At 33.0% G+C, this 6,000-nt stretch overlaps 1 pseudogene; it reads right to left on the bottom strand.

Moving 5' to 3' along the window:
- Nucleotides 1–1,017: 1,017 nt before the first annotated feature.
- Nucleotides 1,018–1,640, bottom strand: LOC136980087 (programmed cell death protein 6 pseudogene; annotated as a pseudogene).
- Between the last annotated feature and the right edge of the window lie 4,360 nt (nt 1,641–6,000).

The raw sequence follows: 6,000 nt of genomic DNA, 5'->3' as shown, positions 1-6,000 counted from the left end.
CTCTTCAAACTCAAAGGAGAGTAAAAGAAAATGTTATAACTCAGGGCCCAAATGGAAGAGCAAAGTTCGTCAAAACACCTTCGGAATGCTGGAAGTTATTTTTTGATGACGATATATTGAATCATATTGTCGAAAATACAAATAAGTATACAGAGAGAATAAAAGAAAAATTTAGCCGCGAGCGGGATGCAATCTCAACAAATGTTTGTGAAATAACAGCTTTTATAGGAATATTGTTTGCGTGTTCGGTGATGAAATTAAATAAAGTAAATTTACGAGATATTTGGACCTCCGATGGTCTCGGAATAGAAATTATAAAACCTGTGATATCGGAGAAAAGATTTAGTTTTCTAATAAGAGCATTAAGATTTGACGATAAAGCAACTAGAAATGACCGTCGTAATGCTGACAAACTCGCTGCGATGCGAGATTTTTTTGAAAAATTTGTTACTAATTGCCAAAAGAATTATTGCCCATCTGAACTATAGACGAGATGTTGGAGGAATTTAGGGGCAGATGCCAATTCCGGCAATATATTCCAAGCAAGTTGTCAAAATATGGGATAAAAATTTTTGCATTGACAGTTTCAAGGACTTTTTATAGCAGCAACTTTGAACTATATGCGGGAGGGCAACCGCAGGGCCAATATTTTATAAGTAATTCTCCTAAAGATGTTGTGTTAAGATTATGTAAACCCGTAGCAGGCTCTGGAAGGAATATAACATTTCATAATTGGTTTACGAGTTACGAACTTGCATTAAAATTATTAGACATTAAGCTTTTTTTTATTTATTTATTTTAAATTACCGACTGACGGTACTTTAAAAAAAATATCGGTACTTTAGAAAAATAAATAAATAAAAGAGAAATACCGCCAGAATTCATTAGTTCGAGAAACAGAACTGTATTCAGTAGCATCTTTGTATTCCAAAATAAGTGTACTTTAAAGTATCAAACACAAATTCGTGTTAATAACAACCACTTGGCTTTTTTCCACCTTTATTTAGTTGAATACAGTTGGCAATAGAATGGAATGGAATGAATCTTTTGATTTTTGGTGTAAATAATTTACATTTGTAAACTGAACACTAGGTTTAGGAAATCTTCATAGGCAATGGTGATCCAGCCATCTTCGTCAGTGTCATAATTCCTGAAGGCAGCAGTCAGTGTCTGTAAATTTATGCAACACTGTATGAAATCATCAAAATTAATAGCTCCTTTATTATCCCTATCGAATTTTCTCATGATCATGGAATAAAAGTTATTAGAAAGGCGATATACAAAATTTGTAAGAGCAGTTTGAAGTTCTTTTTCATCAATATTTCCTGAATTATCTCTGTCAAAACTTCTGAAGCAATTCAACCAATCAGTAATGTATCTCCAAAGTGCTGCAAACTCCTCAAAATTGACTGTTCCACTGTTTCTACGATCAAACATTCCAATCATCATCCGAACAGTTTCTGCATTGAAAGGTTTCCATGTACCATTAGATAATGCTCGTTGTAATTCAGTTGCTGTAATACTCCCGCTTCTATCAGTATCAACCCTTTGAAACAAACTCCATAAAAACTGTCTGTCTGGTTGTGCTTGCTGACCGTAATACGACATCTTGCATCGATTTTTAAACTTAAAACATCAAATTTAAAACATTTCCTAAACCTAGTGTTCAGTTTACAAATGTAAATTATTTACACCAAAAATCAAAAGATTCATTCCATTCCATTCTATTGCCAACTGTATTCAACTAAATAAAGGTGGAAAAAAGCCAAGTGGTTGTTATTAACACGAATTTGTGTTTGATACTTCGAAGAATAATACAACACGGTTTCACAAAAATCAAGTGTACTTTAGTTTTATATTCTCCCAAAAGAAATAAACTAACTCTCTTGCTGTCAACTTTACACCACAATAATAGCATTGATTCTTCAACCCACGAAAAAAACAAACCCGAAATCGTAAAGTTTTACAATTTTACGAAGAGAGGAGTCGACGTTGTTGATGAACTGGCTTCATGTTATAATAGCGCAAGATACTGCCGACGTTGACCCCTTGTTATTTTTTGTAGTTTGCTAAATATTTCGGCCGTAAATTCTCATGTCGTTTATTATCTGAATAATAAACTTCCACAAAATCAACGCAGAAGATACTTCATGAAACTGCTATCGATCGAACTAATGACTCCGCAATTAAAATTACGTGCACAAAAAGAAAATTTACCCAGAAACATTAGGACGGCAGCCCTTCAATTCTCTAACTTGCAAAATGAAACGTCGGAATCGGAATTAACAGCAGCATCAACAGGGACATCATCGGCATCAACATTAGTAGCATCCACATCCGCAGCATCACCAGCCGCAGCATCAACATCACGGAAGCGATCATCCTGTTCTGATTGCGGTTATAAAAAGGGCAGAAAGACGAGAAATCGGTGTTTTCGATGTAATAAATACATTTGTTGTGAGCACTCACATACCCTATGTAAGTCACGTATAGAAAGTTCAGAAAGTACAGTACAATAGAATAAGAAAGTTAACACTATACGAACGTATTCATTTTTTATATTACCTATTTTTCTGTATTTCATTTATTTTCTGGGTTAGACTTAAGGAGTTGCTTTCACGGACTTGCAAACAGGATCTTTTGGATAGAGTATCCAACAAATGAACGACATTTATTGATCAATAAAAGTTGTTCATTTGTTGAATACTGCATCCAAAAGGTCCTGTCTGCTAAATCAGTGAAAGCAACACCTTTTGCCTAACCCAGAAAATAAAAAATTAACTTTTTTGCACACGCTAATTATACTTCTTGCAATACAAGATGTACATAAAGTTTTAGCATTGTATAATGTAAAATATAATAGAATAATAGAAATGAATAATATTTAAATGTATAAATAAATAATATAATTTTTTTGTATTACCGATTTATGCTGTTTATTTTAATTATTATTTATATAAATCTTGTATTAAAAGTAGAATAGATGTAAAATATTTTGGTATTATATTTTTGTTCTGTTTTTTATTTTTTAAACACAGTCAGTAATTAATATATATCATTCCTATATAGATTTATTAATTATCATAAACATACACTATCTAATACTACATTAAAATAAGTCTCTCTAATTAACATCTGAAATAAACAAGTAATTGAATCGAGTCCCACCGCCATCTTAAGTGACGCGCGACAGTAATAAATTGATTCTGAGCGCGTCGCGTTGCATCAATTTAAAAAATTTATAAAAATTTAAATTATAAATATGTTTACAAAATAATTAACCATATCTGTTCGCAATAGTACCGTAGAACAAACTGTACTTATAGTTTAGCATTTCCGATAATATTTAATTAATTTTTGAATTTTATTATATTTTATATATAAAAATCGAAGGAAAAAACATAAATGTGTAAAACTTAATTTAAAAAATATGTGCAACTTCATAACACACATAGTTATGAGAATCCATCAAAAAAAGATAGTTAGTAATAATTAAAATGGAAAAAAAAAAAAATAAAACTTTCAAGGTAAGGTAATTTCTGTGGTAAAATGTGAGGTAAGCGATCACGTGACGCCTGTCTCCCCATCTGCTGTAACCAAACCGGACGAGGTTGAAATAAAAGCCTAATCACCAGTAGAAGTAAACAAACATCGGCGCGTGTCTAAAGCAATAAACTCGAACGGGAGCGAAGATGAAACACAACACTTTGTAATTTATGCTATTTACCTTCTAATATTAAAAAATTGAAATCATCAATAAATTATGATAAAATTAAAACTTTTTTGACAGAATTCGACTACAAACATATCATAAAGCTGGTTTAAAGTTAAAATATCCGTTTTTAGACGCTAAATTTTTCTTAATTAATTTTTTAAATTGGTGTCTAATTGACCGCGCGCGCGTGATTTCTATTTCACTGAGCATGCGCGTGACGACGGGTTAAAATTCTTTAAATTATCAATATTTACAAATATAACAACCACTAATTGTACTGTTTATCCTTCTAATTAAACTGTACAAAAAGTGTTCCAAATAATTACATATGTAGTACATAATTACAACGTGTACATATTTCAAATAATTAAGTAACATTAGAAGATACGACAACATTACTTAATTTAGATATGTTCACTAATTAAAGTTAGATTAACTCTAATTTATTATTTTTTCTTAATAACTACAGTTCATTTCGAAATATCCGTAAAATTAAAAAAATTAATTCAACTAAACTGCGATAATGCTGGTAAATCTGTAGTTTACCCGTTATTCCTGTTATGATGACACACGTGAATGAAATTCGATTGTTTTCTCTTCAACCGGAAAAGTTAGTGAACGTCTGCCCACAGCTTCTACGAGAATTCTCCGCATTCTTCAACTTTAATAGTCCCGAGAAGACGGAGTGTAGAGTTGAAGCCATCTACAAGTGAAAAAATATAAAATTTTTAATGTGGACCTAATCGTTCTATTAATAAATTGCAGCGATGTTTAAATTACGCAACTATGCGTTACAAGTCATAAATACTTTTATGCAGGGAACCATCGAACATTGATGGAAGGTCACGAGATTGCATAGACAGGATGCCACGCGTATTTTTTTCGAATTCTCTTAGCCAGTCCTAAATAGAAACCATTTTTCCAGAAAAATCCCTCGTGGGACGTACACTCCTTGGGGGATTGCCTTGATTATCGCTGCCATCCATCGAATCAGATTTAAGGGTATAATTAAAGAATATGGCTATTATCGTCCGTAAAACATACAATTAACAGTTAAAGGGCGTAACTATAATCTGCTGACAATTTTAAACGAAAACAGATTTTCTACAATCTACCGATTCTCTTATGACGTTATTATTAAATTGCGTATTATCAAAACCGCAGGAAAATGAGGTATAATGTTTAAACAACAGAATCTGTAAAACTACCTTTTGAGGAATCCTTTTATTGACGGTGTAGAAACCTCCAATCAACAGACACAAGGAGACTTTTCCAAATCTTTTCATGAAATCCAATACCTGAGAAAGAATTGATATTTAATACTAGCAGATGAGCCCGGCGTTTCCCGGCAAAATATAACCATAGCGAACATTAAGATTATTAGATTATAGACGACCTTAACCTAATCATAAGTCCTAATTCTTACACCCGTTTTCTCCGGGTGCAAGAAATACGATTCCCTCTTTCGAGGCTAATTGAAGAATTTTTGGATGATCTAAAAATATGTTCGATTTCCCGCAAAAACTCAAAAAAAAAAAATCGCATCTAAAATAGTAGAGTAAAGCCGAGTTCTTCAGGGTAAGCCCTAACCCTCTCCCTCTCCACATGGGGGAAATTCCAAAAATTCCTCGTTAATATGCATTTTCATGGCGTATCCCCATGGTCGGCAAATTGCGGCTCGCGAGCCGCACGTGACTCTTTGGCTGCTTGAGTGCGGCTCTGCCATAAATATTTACTCGCTGCTAAATATTTAATGACTTACATTTAAATTATCTTATCTTATAAACAACTTAGTCAAATAAACAATTACAGAAATATTAAAATAAATCACTTTATTAATCACAAAACTGGACGAATATTAAAGCGAAAACTAAACACGTGCACACGCTGCTATACGTAAACAAAGAGGTCAGGTTTCGTGCTAACGTCACTAACTTCGCATTCCTGGCTAACACTGTAGAATAGGAATGAAGTCCGTCAGCAGTCTCATTGTGTACAGTACGTTTGTTATCAAGAGGAAACGTTTTGAAACGTTTTGCTTCCTTACTAACAGAAATTAAAGCATTTCTTCTTGAGAAGGGTGTTCACTATCCAGAACTAACGGACAATCAGTAAATCCAAAAGTTTTATTTTTTGGTAGACGTTACGTCACATCTAAATCAGCTTAATCGTAAACTACAGGGGAAAGGAAACTCAATTTTTTCGATGTTAAAAGAAGTTATTTGCGTTAATGTTACCCTACGTATACAAAATAGCGGCGCTTCCGGTAACCTCGATGGCAAGTG

This window comes from Centruroides vittatus, unplaced genomic scaffold, assembly GCF_030686945.1.
Source record: "Centruroides vittatus isolate TY-2023 unplaced genomic scaffold, ASM3068694v2 contig_677, whole genome shotgun sequence".
NCBI classification, from domain to species: domain Eukaryota; kingdom Metazoa; phylum Arthropoda; class Arachnida; order Scorpiones; family Buthidae; genus Centruroides; species Centruroides vittatus.
Note: the sequence above shows the minus strand (reverse complement) of the source record. Positions and strands in the feature narration are given on the sequence as shown.